The 26495-nt window shown below is 37.1% G+C and overlaps 1 protein-coding gene across 5 annotated transcripts in view; it reads right to left on the bottom strand.

Annotated features, from left to right (window-relative positions):
* Positions 1-747: 747 nt before the first annotated feature.
* The window catches only part of LOC118247810 (uncharacterized), a 364491-nt gene continuing 338743 nt past the window's right edge, over positions 748-26495 (bottom strand). For all 5 annotated transcript variants that reach the window (XR_004778552.2, XR_004778562.2, XR_007707702.1 and 2 more), the window contains 2 exons: positions 10340-10465; positions 748-1438 (listed from right to left, as the gene is read on the bottom strand). The gene's annotated coding sequence lies outside the window, so the exon portion shown is untranslated. The remainder of the gene's footprint in view (positions 1439-10339; positions 10466-26495) is intronic.

Below are 26495 nucleotides of genomic sequence, written 5' to 3'. Positions count from 1 at the left end.
AACAAATGGCCTGACAAAGTCCAAATACAGACAGTCAAGGTCCTGTTCTGCCTTCACATTTGCAAGACTGATTACAGTGGAAGTGGCCCCCCCATGTACCTCAGGGAATAATTGGCGTTTAATTTATAAAACCTTTAGGTCTCTTTTGTACTGCTGATGAAAGCACTCCCCTTTTTCCACTACCACCCCAATTTTCTATCTATATACCTCTCTTGAACCTGATGACATTTTGCTCAGAAAGGGGAATAGCTCTATCTGCATTACTAGAAATGGGGGGAAAAAATTGAAACATCGAAAAATAAACTGACTCACTGAAAGCTAGTAGCAGTTGCAAAGAATACTAACTCTCAGACATCCAGTCCACTGTGCTATAGCTACTCAAGCCATCCTGAGGGTTTCTAGGTACACTGAAGATTGTAAACTGATGATACAGAAAGAAAAGGGAAAAAACACTGTGAATGAAAACTGAAGTTTGAGAAAATGTTAGGCTATCTAAGGAATGACATAAAGACATGACTGGTGACAGGTCAGAGCAGCAACAAAAAAATGAAGAGAAGATAACAGAAGGTAAGAGAAGAAATACTTCAGATATGAAGAAATGCTTCAGATAGCACCATTAATAGGGCAAGAAGTTTGTTCTGCAAAACTAAGCACTTGTAAATCAAGAGAAGATGCATATCAGAATTTAGGAGAGGCATGACTGTCAACTTGAATTTTTAGAAAATAAAGATTGGAAAATGCTTCAAGTTGCTGTAGCTGTTTTATAAACAATCAACCATCATTTGCATTCTGGAGTCAAAATTAGCAGAGAAAGCCCTTGCTGTTACAGCTGTCCTTTTTTCATTTTGCTTGTGATTCTTTCTTCGGAGTTTCACATGTGCAAATGCAATAATTACCTACTAAATCCAAGGCACAACTTCATTTCCTAGTTTCCCTGAAGTCCAAAATCTAGGACTGGAGTACTTTCTTCTAAGAGGTTGTTCAATAGCCCTAGGTTAGATGACTGGCCAATACTTTTCACACAACCTAAGACCCCCTTCGCTTGACCAAAGGCCTTGGAAGGAGCTTTTGACAGCTGGCATTGAGCTTTGCGTCTTGCAGGGCTTGTGAGACGTCTACTGGCATCCCGCTTCTGTGACCCCCATGTCTCAGTGGGTCCAAGCGACAGCTGCAGCCCCAGCCAGTCTCACACTGGGTGGAGGCCATGCCCTCTCTCTGTTCTGACTGTCAGGGGCAGCTGCACTGCATGACCCACCCTGAGCTCAAGTCCCTCATCTGCAGCCATGGCTAGAGGGAACTGATTATTCTTCTTCGGAAAAAATAAAAATAATAATAAAAATGAAATCCAAAGGATTTTTCTCCTTTGAAGAGGTTTTTGGGTCTTCTTCAAATCAGTGAGTCTTTTGTGAATAGGCCTTTCCCCATATGCCCAGGCACTCTGAAAAACAGAAAATAGATGACTGGTTGTCATTTTGTATGGGATATTAATAATGTAATTTGTAGGCTTTTAAGATTATGAAGACTTCAGCCATACAGAATGTTTATTACATTACCACTCCCTATTAGTTTACATACATGAACTTAAAGAAAATTACACTTGCATATACAGTTATATCTCAAAAAAAAAAAAAGTAATTCCTGCTTGAATAGACCCCTTATAAACTTCAGAATATAGAATAATTATGAATATCACATGTATGAATATATGTGATGTATAAAATACTGCATGATGGAAAAATGACAGGAATACTACAGTTACAGTTGAATTCAGATCCATGCTATAAGTAAGGAGTCTACATCTGCACAGGTCACTGTGGAATGAATAACAAATTTTAAATGGCAGCAAACTAGAAACCAAATTAAAAGCTTTATAATTGATACTTGTGAAAATATCATTGTTCACAGAATAAGAGTTGGATGGATTCAGAAGTCTGGGTTAAGTAAGCAGCAATTTAAAAAGTGTAATGCAAAAGAATATATTTTGTATTTCTTTTTAAATTAGAGATAGGTTCCTTTGATGACCATCTATGCAAAAAGTTAGCTTCAAATAATACCTAAAAGATTATGACACAGTAATATTGAATGATATTTTTAATGTGTTTTGGACTGTTTCTGACACCCACAATAATGAAACCAAGCTTATATCACATTGCAAACTTGAACCAAATTGTTTGAATGGAGGAATTAGGTTATGGCTGCCATTGATTTCTAATTCTGCAAGCAAAATGCAACAGTGGGTGCCAACAGAAACTACAGATTTTATGGAATTATAATTTTAAGGATTAAAAAAAAAAAAAAAGCCAGTTGACACTATTGTGCTTATTGGTTTAAGAGTGGTAAAGGTATTCTGTTTTCTTGTTGTTACCAGTCAGAAAAATAATATAAGTTTGTCCTTTAGCATGAAAACACTTTTCAGAATTATCCTTAAGAAAATTGGATGTGAATGAATAAGCAGAAAAAAAAAAAAAAAGATAAATTGAAAAGGAACACCTGCTAAAGCTATGCTGCTAGATAGTTTCATAATAGAATTCTCCAGCTATTAGTTGTTCTATCACAAAATATGTCCCTGTTTCAACCACAAAATTTAACACATTAATAATAACAAACAATCAATGTAACAACACCAGCAGTTGGCTATCAGTAAAGTTCAACACTTAATCATAATTAAGGCAGGAGAAGCTGACATATCCAAGTATAAGAAATCATAAAAACAATGCAGGAAGTAACCAATCACCCTTAAGTCATCAAATTGGTCAAGTCCAGCATTGGCTTCAATTACTTGTGTTTTAGTTCACTTGAGAGAAATAATTAATTTCCAATGTATACCTTTTCCGGTTATCATATAAAGATTTAAGCTAAATCCATGAATGCAATGATAGTTTACTTATATTAAACCACATGAAATACAAAATAAGGAAGAGTGTTTGTGCAGATAACCACTTGGGTGTCACACACTAAACATACTGATAAAATAAAAATTAAAATATCATTAAAAATGTTTTTTCTTTCCCATGAAATATTATGCTGCAATCAGAGCAGCCATTCTTGGTTGGTAGATGAGTATAAAGTAAATAGAGAATTTACAGCCTTGGATATAATTTCTTTTCCTAGGGCACCAGGTGCTTTAAATGCCACCAGAAGGATGCTCTAGGCAGTGCCATACTGTCCAATGTGGCTTGGCATAGATTTGCTCAAAGCCTTTGTGTCTTTGCAGACTTTGATTAAGGGCCAGTGTTAGAACTCCTATGGGTTTTTACTTGATCCAGTGTAGCATAGGGATTTTTTTTTCATCACAGCTGCCAAAAATATGCCAGTTAAGATAATTACATTTCAATTTAAATTGGTAATTTAATGGAAAATTTTAAACCAGGATGTAGGGCAGGATACATACTTCCAGTTCTATCCCACAACAATAATTTTGTCTGTTGCAGATGATATAACAACCCAGTGTCATATTTTTGGCTCTTTATGAGACCAGACAGTTTTAGGACTCTCCATAGTTTTGCAGGATTGTCTGTGCAATCTATTTTAAGCTTTGCCTTGATTTTTAAACAGTCTCACTAATACTTCTTCACATCAAACATTGTTCATCTAAGGAAGCAGAGAATCCACAGAATCTGATTTTAGGGCTTTTTTCTTTGTTTTTGTGAACATATTAGTTTCACCTGTCTATTACCATTTCATTAACTGTCTGTCTTTATGAGTCGCAATAAATGTAAGAAACAAATTCTTCTTAACATTTGCTCCTGTTTGGGAGGACAAGTAGAAGACCCCTAAATATTCTGTCTGACACTTCTCTGTTGTTTTCATTATTTGTTTCAGAGCTGACACAGAAGCCTGGCAGTCGCAACATACTGTAAGGGGAATCATTTTCCTTTGTTTAGAGTGCAGTGTGTACCATCATTTACATAATAAAATCCTCAAACAAATAACAGATGGTGAAGAGGCACTCACGTTGCCACATGTTGGAAGCATGATACAGTTCCTCAGTGAACTCATTTCTTTTACTTTTGCCTACAGATGTCTACCAGCTATTAAACCTTGGAGGTTAGTCAGCTGGTGAAAGGTTTAAAGACAGGCAAAAATCTGTCTCCAGAATTTTTATGCTTCCAGGAGAAGCAAATGTTATAACCTGATAGAAATGCTCAGTCCATTGAAAATGTTTTTCACTGCCATGAAAAGTAAATAAAAATCTCCATATTTTGGGCTAAAATGTTTTGCTATAGAAGATAGTAAATACAATTATCCCTCCCAGTCCAAGATTTTTTTTTTTCTATTTTAGAATAGTTTTCCAAGGAGAAATTGGGAATAGAGGAAGCTATGCTAATGCTGTATATTAGCAACATCAGTTCTTGGATGCATTGCCATTAATTCTATGTGCAAATTAAGTGCCAAAAAACAAACGTCTGTCACATGGAATAACAGCCTGTGTACAGTGCAATGAAATAAGATCACACTACGCTCCCTAATTAGAGCTAATGGATCTGCTTCTGATTCTACTTACACCAATTTTATAATCATGTAATCTGTGCTGCCATCTCCAGTGGAGCTTCTCTTGAATAAGAATCAGTCCCATGGATGACATAGAGACATTTAAATCAGTGGTCAGCTAAGTCTAAATATTTTTCCTTAGATGCACATTTGTGTATTGCTTTCAGAACTGAGCTTTGCTGCAGCTTCAATGCAGGCATTGGGATTTGGGAGACAGGTAAAATATGGGTCTGTTTTATCATTTCTATTTTATCTGAAACATGGCATTTTGTACAGCTGTGTGGATAAAGCAAACAATAACCTAGGTTCTTTAGCACATGCAGAAAGAGAAAGAAGGAATTTGATATGATGTTAGTTATAGCACAACTGTTCTCACTGTGTTAACATATTAATGTTTATGAATGCTTTGAGTAGACCTACATCGAGCTCATGTACCTTCTGCATGGTAGAAATTAAGCCCATGAACTTCAGAAATCTGGTCTTCAGTTCAACAATGTGTGCTTTTCCCTGTTTACCAACTCTACTGATTGGAAGAGCAGCCTCTGTTTTATTAGCACCAAGATAGTGAATCTTCCATCTGGCTCTAAGATGGGCAGGCACAGCAAGAGAGAAAGTTTACAGTTATGGGCCTAATTATGAGCTCCCCATATGAGCATGCCCTGGGTTCATGCTGCAGTGAAAACCAGAGAAATGCCCTGTCTGAATGGGAACACCTGAGGACCTCCCCCCCCATGAAGGCTAGCTCCGCGTGGGGAAGGGCGGGCATGGGCTGGAGGCTAGTGTTGCTTGTGTGTACAGTGATATCCACCTAGCACCTTGAAACATCAGGATGACCCTTTGTCCTGTCCCTATTTTCTTTGGATAACCTCATGGCAAACAACTCTAAATCACCAACCCTGAAGCTGCTGAAGGACAAAGCAGGGGTGGCATATTTAAAACACTCCTAGACAAGAAACTCTCCTACTGCAGCTTCCAGCTCCGCTCCCGTCCTTTGTATTTAGCAGTGCTCCTCAAAAATGACTAGATCACAAATTTGTCTACTTTGTGTCTGGCAAATGCCTATCTAACAGAGCTATTAATTCAGTAACACTGTTTTTTTTTTTTGTTGTTTTTTGTTTTTTTTTTTTCAGGAAAGGCGTAAAGGAGCTCCTTTTCATGCAAAGGAGCCTCCCTCTTCTTTCAGAAACTCCCATATTAAAAGCAACTTGTTATTTTTCAGATATCTTGGAAAAACACATCAGGCTTCTGCATTTCAAAACCATGGTGCCCCATAAGAATATTGTACATTAATGCAGCAGCATTAACCAATTAATTTGAAGTCACTTGAATCTCATGTCATAACCTAAAGGCAAATAGAGCATATTCAGAATGGCACACTTAAAAAACTGCATGATGATACAGATAACAAATGGAAAATAAATTTACTTCATATATTTTACATCAAGGTCAAATCCAAAAGGCTTCTCTCTCTAGAGATGCTTTAACGATGATGTCACCAGGAACTTAGTACTCCTTATCCAGTTTGTGTATCTTCAGGTTATATTTACAGAAGGGAATATTATATTTCACTCATGGAGTCCCACTGAGTTTTCTTCAGTTAGGAAGACAAAGTCCTTTTCTCAACTTTCTCCAAATTTTCTCCTTCACCATTCCCCAAATCAAACAAACCCAGAAACACAAAGATTGAAAAGAACTGAAAAATGTCATCTGGGGGTTTTCTTTAGGGAACTTGTAATAGGAATTCAATTACTTTCCACATGGGAAATCTACATCCGACTGACAATAAAACACATTGTTTTCATTTTTGCTTGTTCTGCATTAATTAGAGTTCCACAGGTACATCTATCCATCATGCATTTTAAAAGTGACAAGTTCAGTTCTGAAGCACAATATGATTGTGAGATCACTAATTTTCATCAAACAAAAAATAATGGGACTAAAATGCAGATGCAAAACATATACATGTGCTTCTCAGAACATAACTAATGTACATGTTTAAATCAAAGCTCTGTCACAACTCTAGCCAGATAGAAATATTATGCTTGAATAATTAAAACCAAAAGTGACCCAAATTTCTGATTGATGAATTTGGATTTGTCCAGATACAGATAAAATCAATATCAGTTGTTTGTTCAAAGAAATTTTTAGAAATTTACCTAAATAGTATGCAGAAAACTGAAACATCATAGTCACAACTGAGCAGCTGAGAACAGTATATATCTTGTCTTAACATTGACATACAACATTGAGAAATCGTATGTATATGTACCCTGCTGTAAATAAGATCTCTTTCTCTTTTGCATTAGACCTAAGATACATAAAAGAATGACAACTTTAAAAAACAGAGTACAAACATATCATACTGCCCTGAAGCTCACTCAGGATTTAAACAGAACTTTGAGGTTTTTAGGAAAATGGCAGAAGAAGGTATTTGAAGCAACAGTAATGAGTGAATTCTACACAAAATGGGTCAACTGTTTAGATAAATACTTTGATCTGAAAAAGAGTTGATTCAAGCAGCTGTAAAATTTGCATTCATTCTCATTTTTATTATCCAGTAACACTATTAATTATACCTTTTCCATGATATTTTACATTTCTAGTTCTAGATATGTCTAGACAAGGATGAAAATTAGACAAAATTTTCTCTTGAAAGATTATCTGATTTTATAGAAATTAGCATGCTTAGATAGGACAGTTTCCAGTTCACATTACAGACTTCCTCCACTAGCAGAAGGAAATGCATTGTCCTGCACCCCATGACCAAGTCTGCATGTCACATTAACTCTTTGCTAATGAAAAACCGGTTACTTTATAAGCCATTACTTCATAAGCCATCAGACCCTTTATCCTTTTTTTTCTTCTTTAGAATCTCCACAAGACTTATGTTTTACTGCAGAAAGTCTATTTTTTTAAAAACATAGATGCTCTAAGTTCTCATTACCTCCATTAAAGAGCCCTAACTAAAATGTCTCAGAAAAATAAAAGCTGCTCATTACCCTCAATTTCCATGGTTTTCCTATCAACACCTTGAATTCAAACTCAGTTGCTTTTCTTTACGGATACTGATTTCTTTCTGGATACTCACATACTGTCAAGGACTACTCTGCTTTAGTAGGTCTCTGACAACATAGAGCAACTAATCACTGTTTTGTTATAATCCATTCCTACTTTTTTTTTTTTTTTTCAACTCTCCACCACAGGGATCTCTTCTTACAAGCAGTTTTTTTTTTTTTTCCCTAGCTTCATTCTTAATATTTCTAGTTCTATGTAAGGATTTTCTTTGCCTAAAATTCTGTACTGCTATTCTATGTGTTACAGAATAAAACAATTTTAAATGTTAGCTTATTAGAAACATAGCTGCACTGATGTGCCTACTAGAATTTCCTTTCTTTTGACATCCACATGTCTTTTATACTTGTACATATGGTTTAAAAGCCTGCAACGCTAGTAAAGCATAGACCACCTAAAATGACTCCATCTTGGTTGTCTTTTCAGTTTGGCTTTTATTTTCTGATTCTTCTTGTCCAGAAGACAACAAGAACTCTTGCACCCTTCCCAAAGCTTGCACTCTCAGAACTCTTGCACCCTTCCCAAAGCTTGTACTCTGGAATACTCTGGAGTAGCAGCAGCAGCTCCCTAAGAGCAGGGAATAGTCTCAGTTCACAATAAATCATGATGATTCCTGAGTTTATGTCTAATACTTCTTGTAAGCTAATTATGAAACCCACAAATGCAAGTGATGGCAGGGTGCAATAAGCCAATGGATTTTTATTTATTTATTTTGGTCTTACAAAATTTGGAAATATTAAAGGAAAAAAAATATCTCACTAATATTTGACCTATAAACAGCTCATTTATCCACCATAACTTCTGGCTCATTGATTAAATGGCTGCTCTTTTTTTTGTAATAACTAATAAGCAGCTCTTCAGCTTTTCACTCCAGTTATAGAAGACTCCTAGAGACATTTGCTAAAGCCACAGGGGAAAACAGGGACAATAGGAGGAAAGTGCAAGCATTCAGGAAAAAAAAATCATGAAAAGATGTTCCAAATTTAATTCCTTTTTGCTTTGCTTGGCTGTTATCCATTGGCACGTGTGTCTGTGTAGCAGCAGTATCCTAACAAAGTGGTCTTCATGCTAGCAAAACAGAGTGCCTATCATGGTACCTAAAGACTATGTAAAAGCAGCAGATTTTTACTCTTTTTTAGTTCTAAAACACTTTGGATAGATCACATATTCAACTCAGACATCCAGAAACCAGTGCAAAAACATAATATATACTTTATTGCCTACTCTTTCTTCTTTCTAATTTTAATACCTTTATCTCTCATTGCTGAGCAATTATTTGAATAGCATCTTCTCATCTATCAAGTAACTTTCAAGTCAATTTTCAAACAAATATAAAATGATTGAGTGAAATTCTAAGTCCACGCAGCCAGTTTTCTGTATCATAGCTTTGTTTGTACATAAGATGATGGTTTCCTTGTCCTTTTGTAACATATATTAAAGGAAGACTTAAACTTTAGGCCTCTGTGCATTAGAACTCAGTTTTTACAATACTTACCCAGCAGTAGAAAGACTAACATATCCACTATGTTTCTTTGTAGCACATTATAAAGTCAGATGCTTCTACAGCTAGAAGACCAGAGTTTCCAGCTATGTCAACATATTCCTTATGTCTATTGAATAGACTAAATTTTAACAATGAATTCCTTGAAGAAAATATTAGTCTTTTGTAAAACAGCAACAACAACAATAAAAAACTGAATAACAGGGAACAGTTTATTCACAGAGTGCTTTGAAAAAAAAAATAATTACATTCCAGGATTTGTATTTACAATTCAATGTTGGCACTTTCATCTTGGCTGATTCTGTTCTGTAGTCTTAAATGAGAAAGCAGAATGAGACTGTTTCTCTTGCTATTTAAAGTTACCCTAATGTAATGTCCTGAATAATGTTATTGAATATAGAGTTATTGTTCTTGTCCTTTTAAATCTTGAGAAATACTAACAACCACTAATTTCTACCAACCCGCTAAAAAATTTAGGATGGCCAGACTGTCAGTGAAACAGGTCATTCAGCTTTCACCCACGCTCAAAATCTTTCCTGTTCATCTCTTTTTAAAACACAGAAATACCTGAAGCAAAACTAAATCGAAGTCTATGCTTGACTGCTCCTGAAGGCATTCTCCCAGGAGACCAGGATCTAGTCCCATTTTAGTGAATGCATGCAAAGAAGAAACTTTAAAATGGGAGATCAGATAGCTACTGCCAGCAGACACCTTCACACTCTCACAGGCATAGGAGATCAAAGTATAAAATGGATCCAGGGAAGACAGAGTTTAAATTGTGATCCTTTACTTCCTAGCTGTTGGCTAGGCTATAAATTGAATCTGAATTATAAGTTAGGAAAAAACAATCAGTATCTTATCTATCACCACAGACAATTACAAAAGACTGGTTGGAGTAAATAGATGGAGACAATAGTAGGTGAGTGCATGCATCTTACAGGAAGCCTTAACACTGAGCAGACTCTAGGCATTGTCACCCCAAATCTAAACTGTTGACTAGAAGAGCTTTATGGCTCTATTCCTCTGTGATTTTTGGCAAGCTGTCAAAAAAATAGTGTAAAGTAGAGAATTAAAACTTGACATGCAACAGTATGATCTTCCCAGTTAAAAATATCTGTCTGCATATTAAACAGTTACATGCTGCTGAAATGCAACCCATTCTTACCTCCTGTTTCCAGCACAGTTCAGTGTAAATGATACGGCTGGGGCCTAAGCTTGGCTTACAGTTTACTTTCAAGTCTATGACAGTACTAAATCAGAGTACGACTATTTTACCTGTGTTTCCTTCAGTGAGTATAATCCCATCATGTCCTGTCCTTCAACTGACTTGTGTTGAGTGAGGTATGAGGACAATCACAATCCAGGGTCCCTGGGAATACACGTGGTTCTGCAGCAACGCAACTTCAAGGAGAGACAACAGTTCCCAATTACAACATATCTCCAAATTGTCATTTGAATGAAACTCAAAAGTACACATTACTAAAGCTTACAAGAGATTTAGTTAGATGTTCATACACTTGTTTTGGTGCCCACTTTCCAGATATTTACAGAAGTTGTACTGATTCCTCACCTGACCAAAAAAAATAAACTCAACATGGGAGGAGAGCCACTCTGCATCTATGTCCCACTTCAGCAGTCCTGAGAAAAGTCTAGAGGTTGTATGAGAGGTTTGAAAGGGGAAGTCTGAGGTTGCACAAGTGTTGATCTGGCTCTGTGCTTCCAGTAACTGAATCCGGAGTTTGGCTGCTTTGGCAGCCTGCAATCACTCTGAGAGCTCTAGCTCATTCAGGTCCCATTCCCATGTATACCTCCTCCCCCTCACCAAGCTTCTGAGACAATAGGTTGGGATGATAATGAGCACACATTCAGCTAAACTGACTTTTAGTCTCCCAGGATCCCCTTTTAGGCCTTCTAGGATCCCCTTCCACTAGATGAATCCTCAGGTTTAAACATCCAGCACTCACATTGGACTAGGGTCATTGTCATTGTGTCAAAAGAATTGAAACAGGTATTGAGCTGTTTCTGCATACCAAAAGAAAATTAATCAGATAATAACCAGTTCAATCTAATTATAACCATAATCATTTTACACAGCAACACCATGGCAGAAAGCAAAAACTTTTGTGGTCTCTTCAGGAGCCTTCTAATGATACAAAAACAAACAAACAAAAACAAACAACAACAACAACAAAAACGACAACAAAAAAGATGAGATAAGAAAATGCAAAAGTTTACAAAACTGATAGAGCTATACCCCCACTGCTCCATGGATAGATATGACCTATTTAATAAGGCAGTGTTCTAGGTCATATAGGAGACTTTGGTTCAAATTCCAGCTTTATTAGGGCTGTAATACACAACCTTGAGTAAATTGTGCCTGTTTGTTGGTTTTCTCCACCTTTGAAAGGGATTTTTGTTGCTCCATTTTATTCTATAAAACACTGAGATCTAAAGATACAAGAGGTAGGTATTATTATGCTTCACAATTTTATCTTGACTAGCTTAAAATGCATTCTGCCATGCCAGTGGCACTGCTATTTTGTTTTTTACCAAGCACATTTTCGTCATCCAACAACAGATGTACTTTCTGGGTAGTCTTCAAGACTATTTTACAGAGCGCTTGAGACTATTCTGTTTTAATTTTATTTCTTTTGTTGCTTATTTTCTTTAAGCATTTTAGGGATTTGGCTAAACTATGACCATTAAAAAAATAAACAGTAATATGTAGTTTCTGTTTTCCATTTAAGCTAACTTTTACACAAATAAATCTCAAAGGACTGAATATATGTTCTCCACTTTTCTGACTCTCTTCCCACAAATGCTGCTAATGCTGCTTTCTATCTGGGCAAAGTCCTCCTCCTCCCCCCCCATATAGAACAATTACAATAGCCAAATGTTGCTTGAACTATGGATTATGTTTGCCTTGCTCCTAGAATTAGGAGCATAATGATTTCCTTACCTTCCTGTTTATCTAAGTTCTGTCATCAGGTTTACATAAACAAGTCGGGCAGTCTTTTTTGAGACTAAGGAGATGATGACAAGAAGAAAGAACAGAGAATGAAAGTTGCAGAAAATATGACCTATTCCAAAAAAACAACAAATTTCACTAGTCTCCATTCCAAAGAGACCCAAACTGCTAAAATAAACTTAATATATCAAAAGCATTTTTAATTCAGGTTGTGACCTTGTTTTCTGTTCCCCTTCCTTCCCATCCTCTTTTTACTATTATTAAAGCCACAGCATTTCAGAATTGACATATTTTTAAGTTTTGAAATTGACTGAGATTTAGAAGACTGAAGTTGAAGCCAATCACAATTTGGAAAGAAAAATCCTGCGATCAGCTGCAGCAAAAGGAAATGAAAGGATTGCAAAACTGTTTCAAAATAGAGTCATAAAGTTACTACAGCAGAGACTTTCAAAACTGTGAAGTTGCACATATGCAGCTCCCATTACATTTTATAGGCACAGTATATCTGTGTTGTCTAAGTTGCTCTGAAAAACCTCAGTCTGCAAGCCTAATTCCTAATAACATTACACTTCAAATTTATTGCTTAATTTAGACTCTCTGCCCACTCAAGCATTCTTCTCAAATTCTGAAAGTCTAGAATAGCTTCAAAAACAAATCTTACCAAGAATTAAATCCTATTTCAGAAACAATTCCTTCTTTTACACAAATATTAAGCATAGAACCAGAGAGAGAGCTTAGCTCTCTTAGTGTATTGTAACATATTGGGCCTATAAGTAATTTTTATTCAGTTGGAAGCAGGCTAAGAGTCAGTCTGGGAATATTTAGGTAAGCCCAAGAAGCAACACTGGAAAAGAAACAAAGAAATCTAACCTGTTCCTATTCATCACAATTATTCCTGACACACAGACTCAACTTAAAAAGCTTTGAGATGCTTTAAAGATACAATTATCTACAATTCACCCTTCATAAAGCTGGCATTTTCCAGAATGTCAATATGTACATTAAATTTAAAAAATTAAAAAAAAAAAAAAGAAAGAAAAAAGAAAAAAAGAGAAGAAAGAAATTATACCTTCCACACCCCCAAGTTTAACATGTACTAATAGAGATCAATTGGTTCCCTCCCTGAACCTCAGTGCTAACACTGAACTAATGTTTATTTCAGCTAGATTGTATTTCTTGGGGTAAATTTCAGGTAATAGATACTCTATCCTCTACATTTATTGTTCTGCCTGAGGGTTTAAATGGCCACAAACGCTAGCTAAAACCTAAAAAGACAACCTTTCCAGTAGGGCCAAACAAGTTTTTTCTCCCTACAGTCAGTTCCAAAGTGCAGAAGCATCCTTTAGCAAAGAATCGAGAACTTTTGAGTGTATTACAAAAATGTGTTGTTTGGTTCTGCCAGCACTGCACAAACCAGACTCCCATGACCCATCATAATGGGAGCATGGTTCTGCAGTACAGAGTGAAACAATCCACAACACCGCCTCCCCCCCACCCCCACCCCCAGTACATATAACAAGACACACCAACTAATGAAAAAAAATGGTTAGATCATAGAATGGCTGAATCGGGTTGAAAGGGACCTTAAATACCGTCTAATTCCAACCCCTCCTGCCGTAGACAGGGATGCCACCAACTAGATCAGGTTGGCCAAAGATTCATCCAACCTGGTCTTGAACACCTCCAAGCAATTACTTACTCTTGTCCTACCTTTTCTCACTCTCCAAGTCTTTTATTTGGTCTTACTCTTCTCTTTTGCCTTTCAGATTTGCTTTTGGCTAAAATGTTCTCAACACCATTTGGATAAATGCAGATCAAATTGATACCACAGGCACTAGCCACTTCCATTGTGTGGCTCCAAATGGTATTTTGCTTATTCTTTGCTCATGCCTGTGACAATGTATTTTGTTCAGATTACACCCACTTCATATGTAAATATATATATATATATACTTTCAGTTAATAGAAAGCAATTTCATATTGCAGTAGCTTCAAATGATTTTTTTTTTTTGGGTGGGGAAGTAAAAACAATGTAACAGGGTAGAATTAAAAAAAAAAAAAAAAAAACAGTCTGGTCTCAAAACAATATACATTGTGTGTATATATGAAGTAGAAGGATTATAATTCTAAGAGCTCAGAAACACAAAGAATGAGGGAAAAGGACTGTTATTCTACATACATAACATTCCAAATACACTAAAGGCTAAATTTCCTAACAAATGCCACAAATTAATGAATACTGCTTTATCCTGACACAAGCCATGTTGTCCTGAGAACCTCTCTCTCAGTTTTCCCCTTCCAGACCATAGAGCATGGAGCAGAAATCAGAGAGAGGGATAAGTGGGTAGTGTCACTTTCAGTCTATCATGGAAACAACTTTATCTGGGCATAGGTAAAAATAGGATAATCCATATCTTAAATTATGAAAGCAACACTTATAATAATAGTAATAAAAAAAATGTCCTGCTACCTGTATGTTTGGGAGACCAGGAAAGAAGTACTTCATATCCCATCAATACATTATCAATTATGGGAATAATAACTCCATGAATACTGGGCTGAATTCATCTTCTTCACTGAAATCAAGTCTTGGTTAAAAAAAAAAAAAAAGGATACACAGGCCTTTGTGAGCACAAATAGGCAAAAGGCTGATGAATAGAGAGAGGTGAGAACAAAAGAGAAGAAATATAAAAGAATTTAATTAAAAGTAGTTATTTGCAAACATCAAGTATATTTATCATTACAAGCCTTCCTTGCTTTCACTATATGGCAGCAGCAGAATAAAATCTTGTTGGTGATGTTGGTTTGGCTTTAGCCCAGGTTCTGCACTATCGAAATGTTTTATCTTTACATTTTCATTCTTTGTTATTACAGGGGTTGCTGTAAGATAGTTATTTTTATGTTAATGTTCTTACTCATTCCCTCTCCCTCAAAATTCCTTTCTTTTAATCTCTTTAATTAATTAATTAATTAATTTTAATCTCTTTAATGCTCTTTTTTTTCTCTCTATATATAGAGATAAGGAAAAGGTCTCTTACCCTTTTAAACTATACTTAGGGCTTGTTAGATACAGAAGAGGAAGTGGAGAATGATGACAAAGGAAAATAAAAAGGAAGATAATGTTACATTCTTTGCTTATTTAAAGCTATTCCAATAAGTATAAACCACAAGCATATTCTAACCTGCATTGACGATAATCGTTACTTTGCCCATCTTTTGCTAGTTTGCCTATTCCAAACAAATGCTTATTCAAGTCATGAATACTTAAAGCAAGATAATGTTATTTACTTCATTCAGTTTGGACTGTTTTTTGACCATGGAGGGCTTCCTGGTAGTTTACTTTGAACCAAGTTTTAGAGGTTTATACAAAGAAAAACCAACTTAACATGTTTCCTCTTGGTGGTGATGCAAACCAAACCTTTATTCCTCTCTAGAACTAACTCTTTATTAAAGCATTTTATTATTAATATTTTTATTATCTATGATTTACTCTTGGCAGACAAACTTTCTATCTAACACAAAAATGAAATAAGGCTGATCACATAGAACCTGATGATCCCTGTCTTACCATTTGAAGAGGGAAAAACACACTATTTTCTTCAAATTTTCCCCTTTCACAGTTACATCACCCTTGCAGGTTCAAAAGAGCAGAATACCTGTTGAACTCCTTGTGGACCAACACCAAAACTGTTTCACAGAAATGCTAGCAAAGGGTGCTCCAGTACTAGTTACATGTTGTCCCCTTACGGTTTCTGTGCTACTTAGGCTTCTCAGCTTCATCAGTGAAAACAGATCAGGGGAAAAACACTTAAGTCTATTTGGAAGTAGCATCTTTCACAGTATAAAAAGTATCATTTAAAGAAGTACTAACTACAACCAGCTTAAGTACATAATGTAACTAATATTAACATTAGCTTAATTGAAATTCGGAACACAACTGAATTTATTTATGTATTTTATATAACTTACAAAACCTTTTTGATTTTTTTGGGGTCAAAGTACATGGCATGGATGTGGCTGTGAGAGGTTTGACTAGATCCATGGTAAGAAGTGACTCTAAAGAGACCTAATAGTTTGGTTCTAAACCACATAAAAGTTGCATGACCACAATGAATTACAGCATTAACAATCAGTAGCATGAGAGAAATTAAACTGTAGTGTTGAACCAGCTTCTAGTCTTCTAGGTCAACCCTTTGTTTCCCCCAGTGGAAAACTATTACAAAAACAGCATTAATCACAAATCTTACAGTACTCATCAGAAAAATAAATAAGAATGGGCTTGGAAACAATTATTTTCACATTCCTACAGTTTGTGTAGTCACCTGTGTAAAGTCAGAAAGAGACAAAATCTTTGCAGGAAGAATCAGAAAATAGGTCTGTATTCATGTGTTTTAAATACAAAACAGAATCATCACTTCACCACTTCTTTATAATTAAACCCTTTATTAAGACGCAGACCAGTTCTGCAAGCGTGAGGTAAAGGTTTAGAAAGAGCTTCATAAAGCCTTGTGGCAAGGCCAGGACTCTGCAGTCTGAAGCAGGGCATTCCTGTTCTCCCAGAGATGGGCCATATTCTCAGTTGGGGCACAGCAACAGAGCACCATGGATGTGAATGAAGACTCCATGGTCAGACGTGCTGTATCAGTGTGCACTATAACTAATATCTGTCTTGACAGGGCCACTTGATGGAAATCTGCTCTGCCAATCTGGTGCCTTTCACAGTTACTAGATATCCACCAGTTTTGCTTCCAGTAAATTACATTCACCATTCACCATTTTTCATTGCAACATTCACCAAAAATAAACAAAATAAAAAGTTGTCCAGTACTTGTGTCCTCTGTCAATTTCACAGCTAAAAGTCTAACTCTTTCAGTCTTATTCCAAAAGAAGCCTTGCAGGTCTTTCAACAAGAATGTTAAATTCTCCCAGAAACAACTACAAATATTTTACTTTGTAAGCCTTGGAGCCCTGTTTGCCCTTTTTTTTTTTTTTCCAGTTGCACTGCAAGGGTAGCATGTGACCACCTCAAAAAGTAATGCATGCATATCTTTCAATACTTCCAAACATCTTTCCAATACTTCCAATACTTCCCCCTGACATTTAGGTTTCAGCAAAGCTGAAACAGTATTTCTTTTTTACTTTGCTCCTCAAGTCCATAACCTTCAGTATTCAATATAAAGTCCACCCATCATCTGTTTCTCCATTCTTCCGGCTTAACCAGCTATTCCAGTATGAAATCTTTCTGCATACTGCCAACATCACTCTGCATCATGAACAATTCTCATTAGCATGCTCTTTATATGAAAAGTATTAATAAAATATTAAGTAAGAAAAACCTCAGGAGTGATCCTATGGAAAACTTATCTATTACTTTCTTTGTCTCCAAGACCAAACCTCTTGCCAATTCATTTCTGATCTCAGATTTCTGCTACACATCCCCATTTTCTTCAATATAGTTAACTTCCTGTGTGGTACTATTTCAAATTAATTACAGAAGTCCACACAGACTAAAATCTCATATTTCCCTTGCCTACAAAATCAGTTACTTAAAATCTTCATTTAATGAAAATATCAGGTTATCTGGCATGATCTTGCTTTAATAAACACGTGCTGTGATATATCCCATCTTTTATATGCTGCCATATTTCAGTTATTGTTTCAATAAAAGGTCATTGAAATGACACAAATTGCTGTGGCAGATAGTCTAATTTAGCTTCAACAAAGTAACTTCATATCTTTCAGCTCCCATCTTAAAGTGGGTATAACAATGCAGTTTCTCTGAGAAGGATGATGGAAAAACACCTCTAATACAATTACTATTATCTAGTTTTTATCATTTCTTCTTTATATTGCATGCTTTTCTAACCCAAGTATTGTTACTATGCATCACAGACAAGTTGCAAGTGCAGTATTGCCATCTGAGTAGAGAAGCCTAAGCGCTTTTCAGCAAACGCTAAAACCTGGCAAACACTAAATATTCAGCCTTAAAATTGCTATTGTTGTTAGTGATACTGTCTTATCATGTAGCAAGCATTTCTGTAAAGCATCCTAACATAACTGTACTCCATAATCACTGCTTGTTTATGAGAAAAGACAACAGCTGGATTCAAAGGAAACCAAAGAAAATACCATTTTAAACAGAGGTGACTGTAAAACCTAACTTTTGTGAAGTTCTTACAGTACTGCAAGAGGGAAGAATTTTGAGCATAGATGGCATGAAGGACATATTTTTGTAGGTACTTGAGAGGAGATTTATGCGACAGCAATAAAACATGAGCACTGAGGGAACTGGGGTTGTTTAGTCTGGAAAAGAGGAGGCTCAGGGGAGGCCTTATTGCTCTCTACAGCTACCTGAAAGGAAGGTGTGGGGTGCTGGGGGTTGGCCTCTTCTCACAGATAACTAGTGATAGGACTAGAGGGAATGGCCTCAAGTTGCGCCGGGGGAGTTTATTTTGGAAATCAGAAGACATTTCTTATAAAGGGTAGTCAGGCAGTGGAACGGGTTGTTCAGGGAAGTGGTGGAGTCACTGTCCCTTGGGGTGTTTAAGGAAAGGTTGGACCTGGTGCTTAGGAACATGGTTTAGTGGGTGACATTGGTGGTAGGGTGATGGTTGAACCAGATGATCTTGAAGGTCTCTTCCAACCTTAATGACTCAATGATTCTATGAAAAGCTTATGGAAGCAACTAGCATTTGGTTGATCTCTCTCTGCCAAAGACTAATGAAAGGAGCCTCCCAAACTACTTTCCTCAGGTGTTTCCATACTTCTGAATAAGAAGAGGCATGCCCTCCCACCTCACCTCCTGTCAAACAGGAAGTTTCCTAGTCCCTAGGTCTCGTAACCGTAACCCACACCCTGATGGTTTCTTATAGCCAGGCTTATACGGGCTTTCAAAGCATCATCATTTTCCTCTCAACACTTTGCCCAAACTGTAGTTCAGCATAGCCTGCCAACTGGTGCTGTAGTGGGACTGTGGTGGTTTTACTAAGGTGGGCAGCAAAGCTCCACCACAGCTGCTTTCTCACTCCCCCTCCTCGAAGGGGAAGTGGGAGAAAATATGATGCAAAAGGCTCAAGGTTTGAGATAAGGATGATTTAATCAAAGGGAAAGGGAAGAGGGAAAACAAACAAACAAACAAAAACCAAACAAAAAAAAAACAAACAAAAAAAACAAAACAAAACAAAAAAAAACAAGCAAAAGCCACACGGAAACACAGAGAAAGAAAAGTAATTACTCTCTACTTCCCATCAACGAGCAATGTTCGTCCACATCCTGGGAAGCAGGGCTTCAATACACATAGCGGCTGTTTGGAAGGACAAATGTTTTCATAACGATAGCCCCCCTTCTCCTTCCCCTTCCTCACCTTTTATTGCTGAGTGTGACACCACGTGGCATGGAATATCCCTTTGGTCGGTTTAGGTCAGCTGCCCTGGTGATGTCCCCTCTCCATCACTTGCCCACCCCCAGCCTGCTGGCTCTTGGGGGGTTGGAAGGAGTTCTGATGCGGTTCCAGTATTGTGCAGCACAAAACTGTGATGTGATACCAGTGCTGTTCTAGCTACAAGTGCAGAGCACAGCACTGTATGGGCTGCTGCAGGGAAGGTTAACTCCATCCCAGCCAGACCACCATACAGCCTTTGTCTGAAGATTCAGCACTGCTCATACCCCGAGGGATCCCCCAGGGCTGCTCTGAGATGGGGCACACTCGGAAGCAGGCCTTCATTCAACTGCAGTGACTTTTTCAATAAAAGATTTACTCACTGCTACTTCAAGAATCATGAAATGGTTGAGTTTGGAAAGAACCTCTGGAGATCACCTTCTCCCTGCTCACTCAGGGACACCTAGAGTGGGTTGCCCAGGACCATGTCCAGGCAGCCATTGAAACTCTCCAAGCAGGTAGACTCCACAACTTGTCTGGACAACCTGTTTAAGTGCTCTGTCACCTGGACACTAAAAAAGTGCTTTCTAATGTTTAGATGAAACCTCCCGCATTTCAGTTTGTGTCCATTGCCTCTTATCCCAGCACAGGGAACCACTGAAAAGAGCCTAGCTCCATCTTCATTGCCTCCTCCCTTCAGGTATTATTTCCACTGTATCCTTTCCTGTTATTCATGAGCTCTGAAGCAGCCCCTTCTGAGTCAAGGTTACCCTCAGCTCCCTGATCTACCCCATAGGTAACCTTCAACCTATCTTCACCAACCCCTGGCAATTATCCAGTTCCATAACTGACCCGTCAAGTCTTCAGGGCCTGCACAAAAAAGATCTCCACATCTTCCCCTGCTGTACATCCTACAGATCCACATAACATCCAATTTCATGATCAGCTTCAGACATGAGTGGCATAAAGCCAAGCAGCAGAATCTGAAAAGAAGGTGTTTCCCGTCTTGTTGTCCCTTGTGCCCTTTTCAAGCACTCATCTTATAGAAAATACCAGAAATTAAGTCAACGCAATGAGCATTAGAGAATGAGGATCAATGCCTGAATGAGCACAGGAGATGAAAGCAGCTATTTGGCCCCAACACAGCATGACAGCAGTATGAATGTGACACAGAAACCATCAGTCCACCATGCCATAGGTGGGAGAGGTATTATTTTGAAATGACTTAAAAGAAATGCCAGAAACAGAGCTACTCCTGGGACAAGAAAGAAAAAGCAATTTCACATCCTACTGGGACAACAGTAAAAATCTGTCCAGAAGAGAAAAGCAAGACAACAGCACATTGAAAGGAGGGTGGTTTGGAAAGACGTGACAATAAGTTGCATGGTTGTTCTTGGAATCAGGAAGAGCAAGATTTACCACACAGTAGAATGACGGAAATAAGTGTAAGCACAAAAGAACAAAAGTTGTGAATTGGATTATATATATAAATTATGTATATACATATGTGTATATGTGTGTGTGTGTGTGTGTTTTAAGGGCAAAAACTTCCCATACTAAAGGAGGTATGTTGATGGTTTTGGAGTTAAAATAGCAACACTTACTTTTCTCTTGCTTTGAAAACTCTGTGCCAGTAACACAACAGCACTCTGTGCCCACTTCTGCACAGCACAAACAAGTGCATACCTAGAGAGGGACACAGAAATTGCACTGGAAGTTCATAGGTAAAGTATGTTTTTGAAACAACCAATCTTTCTGAAAGCTTACCTGCTTTCGTTTGTGACTATTAACTTCTAGGTCCATGAACTATAAAAGCAAACTTAAGGACAATTCATATCACTAAGGCAAAGTGGAAAGAAAAGCCCATCTTGTATTATATGGAAATAATTATCACTGCAATTTTTCTTTGCTATTACAGGAAAACCAGCATAACTCTAGCCAACACTTCAAAGAAAACAAAATCTCAGGGAGAATACTGCCAAAACACTGTTCAATGTCATATTAGTAAGTGTTTGTCAGATCTTCAAAGGTGTAATTAAAGACATGGCTTTTAAATGGTTAAGGTCATTTACGAATTTAGGCACTGGTGAATCTTTACATTTTCCTAGAGAGGGGCCTCCAGGAGCAAATTTGCAATTTGTTTGGACCAGACACTATATGTCACTTTTCACTTTCTATTTCTATTGGTAAATGTCTCAAGATGAGATCAAGGCTAAAATTTTCACAATAAGAAAAAAATCAGATCAAAAAATGTTTTATGGTTTAATGGTTTTATACAATAGGACAAGAAATGCAAACTTCCATGTGGAGTCCTTAGGTTTAAAAAAAGGGGGGGGGGGGGGGGGGGGGGAGTAAAATATACCCAGAATTTAAAATCTTTTTTTTTATTATTATTATTTTATAATGGCAAGGGTTTCTAGGATTACTGTAATTTGGCTAAACCCACAAGGTGATGTAACTTAAAATGTAGTTATTTTTCTTCTTGTCCACGAAGAAATTCCATTAACCTTGAGCTTGCAACGTCAAAACAGTAATGGTGAAATCTGCAGTTTACATTGCTCTTTGCACTTCCAAAAACATTTAGTAAAAATATGGTTGAAAGCAATCTGCAGAAAGTGTAGGAGTAGCTAATGGAAAATAATATGACAGATCAACACAAAAAGAGCCCATTTATCTGCCAACATCATTGTCACAGTTACTTTTCTTTTTAAATAAATTCTAAAAAAAAAAAAAAAAGTAAGAAGTGCTAAACTTCAGACAGAAAGATTCTGTCCCATAAAACTAGGCCATAAACATGATTTAATATAGGATCACCTTACCTTTTTGATACAAATGTTTTAAACCTTATTTTATGCTCCACATGAATTATACATCTGCAGTTCATATCATTTATAAATGATGTGGCCTTTAAGGAATCTGACAACGGACTGATCTAAGATCAAGGGAATGCTCTCCAGAATGTATTTAGGAATAAACATCAATCTGACATTATAATTTTTCAGGCATTTTGAAGTGAAGTATCAATTCTATCAGATAATAATCTACTGGAGGTCAGTGTGTGTCAGTTTCCCATCATTTTCTATTACAGATATATTACAGAGAAGGTATATATGTACTGGTGTAGTTATAGCTAAGTAGTCCTTCAGGAAGATAGCATAGATATAACAAAGATGTTTAAGCTGCTCCTCTGAGCCAGACAAGTTGCAGAGAATGCACAAAAGCTTAAAGTCTCATGTTATGGTACTGTTTTAGCAGAGAAGAACTAATGAAAAAAGATTACTCTAATCACGGCCAGATTTCAATACCACCTCAGAAACACTGCAGTTTTCAGCATAATTACATATAAATATAAATAAAATTTACAGAAATCACAGAGCAATATAGATAAACATGCTCAAATTTATTTCATCTTCCCTATGCCCTTTAACTCTGTTTGGGTGCCTCTTCTTTCTTTTTTTATGAAATTTACGCCATACCTTTATGTTCTTCCTTATTTTAAACTGTTTCACTATAAAGTGAAGTCCTTCTCTAGTTTATGAATGTAAACCAAAAATAACTGCAGTTACCTGTAATGTTTGGATTTTCTGCCCTTTAAACTTTCCATAAACTACTCTCAGTTCACACTGTTAGAAATTATTTTTTCCAACTGCAAAGCATCATGTGAAAAAGAACAGTTAAGCAAAATGAGTTCAAAGGTGTCTCTTGATCTACATCAGTGTAATCAAGGTGAAAGCCTGCCCCATAACATCTGCTCACTTTTATGAGGGTAAAATACTTGCACAGAAATGCTACATTAAGTAAGTGAGATAAAGTGGAATATTGTCATGCAATCCCTTTTTTTTTTTTTTTTCCCTGACCTTGAGATTAGTAAAATCAGTGTGATCTGCAAGGGGATACAAATTCAGACTTTCCAGACGCTGGCACTGAACTCCTTCTAACAAATGGTCTGTTAACCTCTTTCCAAGACCACCTGACTATGTTATTGGCTCTATATCTGCTAGGGAAAAAAAAAAAAAAAAAAAAAAAGAAAGCAAATTTTAAAATATAAGTTTTGACATGCAAAACAGATCGGCAAGAAGGATTCTGCACCTGGCACAGTCTCTTTGAGTGGGTATGTGACTTTGGACATCCACATCACTTCTATGAGCACTCTTCCCTTGTCAGTCTGGTTTGGAGGCTTTTGTGGATCTTCTGCTCCTTTTAGGCTGATGGAGTGCGAAACACAGCTATAATCCAGGTAACAATAAATGCACTCACTCTCTCATCATGTCACATTACAAGACCAATGCTTCAGGGGATTCAGCTGGGAATCTAGTAAGCTCCAGGAAGATCTTCCACCTGTGAATGTGCCCAAACAGAAAAAAAACCTCAGACCCACAGGTTTCATTACAAGATAAAGAACTAAAAATTTTCTCACAAACACTAAAAAAATGTTTTAGAGGCTCTTCTCTACACAATTCTTAGGTGATTTATGTTTTCCTGGGAAAGAAAAGTTCCCAGCATATAACTTCCATATTAAAACATTGCAAGGGGATTTTTTTTTTTTTTTTAAGAGAAAAACACAAACTTTTAGTGGTTGGGCTTTTTCTAATTTCTGTTTTCACCCTAAATAAACTAATTGCCTAAAATTATCATTAGTCTGTCATCTCATACAGCAACACTGGCTTGGTTTCATAGGTTAAGACATACGCACCAGTTGGGCTGCGACTGCCTCCGGCCACATCAGGTCAGTAAGTGGATATTTCCTGCAGGCTTTTCTAGCTCTGCACAACATCACTGAGAGAAATTCTCTAAACTCAGGTGCAGACAACAGCAACTGAGGTCCTTTCTGGCTATTTCATCTTTTAATTCTGGTATGGCCATGCCGAAGGTCAGTTTAGACTCACACTACAAGAAGATGTCACGAGTAGGACATACACCTTCTGCTGCAAACCAGCTTCACCATACCCCAATGTACTGCAAGCTGAGCCAGCTGCAAGTACTGCAAGCTGCCTTAGCCTTCCACAAGCTCTTAATCCTCAAAGACAATAGAGGCACTACAGAAGAAAAAAGGGAATGATTTTGCCTCAAAAGCACAATATCCAGAGGGCTCAGTCTGGTGCAACACAAACCATATTTTATCTTGTTGGCTGTTCTGTTTTTCCCACAGGGTACTAGCTATTCATCCCATAGAGCACAAAGTGTGCTGGAAATGCATTAATGAATCAGACCTCGTGTTACAGTCATAGATGAGAAGCTGCCCCATTTCACATTTGGAAAAATAAGAACTCACAGAGCAAATGACTTTCCCAGTTGCAGAATATGTGCATATCTGTGGCAGAGCTGGGAGGGTTTACAGATGATCACTCTGCTTGAACAACTGTCCTCCATCCTAACGCCCCCCAGAACTAATTCTATCCTGACAAACAGCAAAAAACAGACAGAAGTTCCTGAGAACAGACATGTCTAAAAAAGTCTTTGGCATAGCTTAAAAATGAACTTGAAGCTTTAAAAAGACAGTCTGGGGCTCTGGAAATGAGTAATGGGTTTTTAAGCTTCATTTTTAGTTTTTGTGGTTATACAGCAAGATTTTAAGTAGTAGACCAGCCCAGTCCATCTGGCTGTTCCTGCTGGTGATGATAGCAGTGGCCTCTGCTTATACATGCTGTGCTCATCAACAATATACTGCAGCTGACATGCAGCATACTTGCTTTTTATTCCAGTCAGGCTTTGATCTGCAGCATTCAAAGATGAGCAGATCCTTTCAAGGTATTTGCAAACCTTGTCAGTCTGATTGTAGCATGACATTAGGCTGATTATTACTTGTCTGAGGAAGCACTGTTTCCATGAACACACTGGCTTTCCTCCTGCTGTCTAATGATCTAGATATCAGCACACAGCCCTGTGGCAGCAGCTCCATAGCAAAGTCCTGGTAACATGGCTGAAACAAACAAACAAACAAACAGAGTTAATGTTCTTGTAAATGCTTAAAAATTACCAACAAGATTTCAGGATAACAGTGCTGCATATCTCAGACTGAAAAAAAAAAAAAAAAAGCCCACTTTACCTACTTCAACACTGACGTATTCAGTATACTTGAGTAGGTACATAATGTCTACTTTACCCAAATTGTATATTCATTATAAACTAGTGTTGTAGGTGGAAAAGAAACAAAGAAAGGGAATAATTGCTTTGGAAGTGACATAACATTACTTTTAAAATTTCTTTTCTTTTTCTTTCCAGCATTTCAAACCCCTACCACTGTCCTTTTAATGTCTCCTAAATAAAAATAAAATAAAATAAAAAAATCATATAATTTCAATCTGAAATGTCTAGATAATGGTAAATATATAACATTTGTGGACAAGCCCAGTGTGTCTGCCATCTTTACAGAAAGTCATGGCAAGCTCAAAGCAAATGCTGAGTTCCACTTCATCATTCAACAGCTCCTTGGGAACACTGCGCAACTAAAATACCTCTGAATGAAAACAAGGATCAGTCCCTGCTCCCCTCCCTATGTATAATGCTGGTCTCCAAACAAACAAACAAACAAAAAAGTTAATTTTGAAATAATCCAAAAACAAAAAAGGAGAAAAAATGTGGTCTATACATAACTAAAGATCCTATTCAAATTTCTGTTCTCCACTAATACCTTTAATTCAGGTAAAGGTTGCCCTGACTCAGACCCCCCAAGTGAGGGCCAGAGACTGGAGGAAACCTAGATCTCCTCAGAATCTAATCACATCTTGGCCATTTTGCAGATTTTCTTCCAGACAGAGTGGAAATGTTTAAAGATAAATTAGCCAAAGTCCTACGGGCATCTGACAAGTAAGCCTCTGGAAGAGAAACTTTTTCCTGCACAAGAGCAGCTGAGCTAACAAAGTAAGCATTACTTTTCACTGAAATGCTTTGCTGCAACCCTTTGTTTATTTTAGCATTATCAAATTTTCCAGTAAAAACTTTGGGGATATACTCCACCTTCCATGTGCACATATAGCTTCTATTAACTTCAGTGAAAGTATGGATCAGGACAGGAAAAAATCATGATGTAAAAACTTTGGGACCTTTCCCCGTACCTGCATTTGTCATTTGATTAGTTCTAACAA

This window comes from Cygnus atratus, chromosome 1 (assembly GCF_013377495.2).
Source record: "Cygnus atratus isolate AKBS03 ecotype Queensland, Australia chromosome 1, CAtr_DNAZoo_HiC_assembly, whole genome shotgun sequence".
Classification (NCBI taxonomy): domain Eukaryota; kingdom Metazoa; phylum Chordata; class Aves; order Anseriformes; family Anatidae; genus Cygnus; species Cygnus atratus.
Note: the sequence above shows the minus strand (reverse complement) of the source record. Positions and strands in the feature narration are given on the sequence as shown.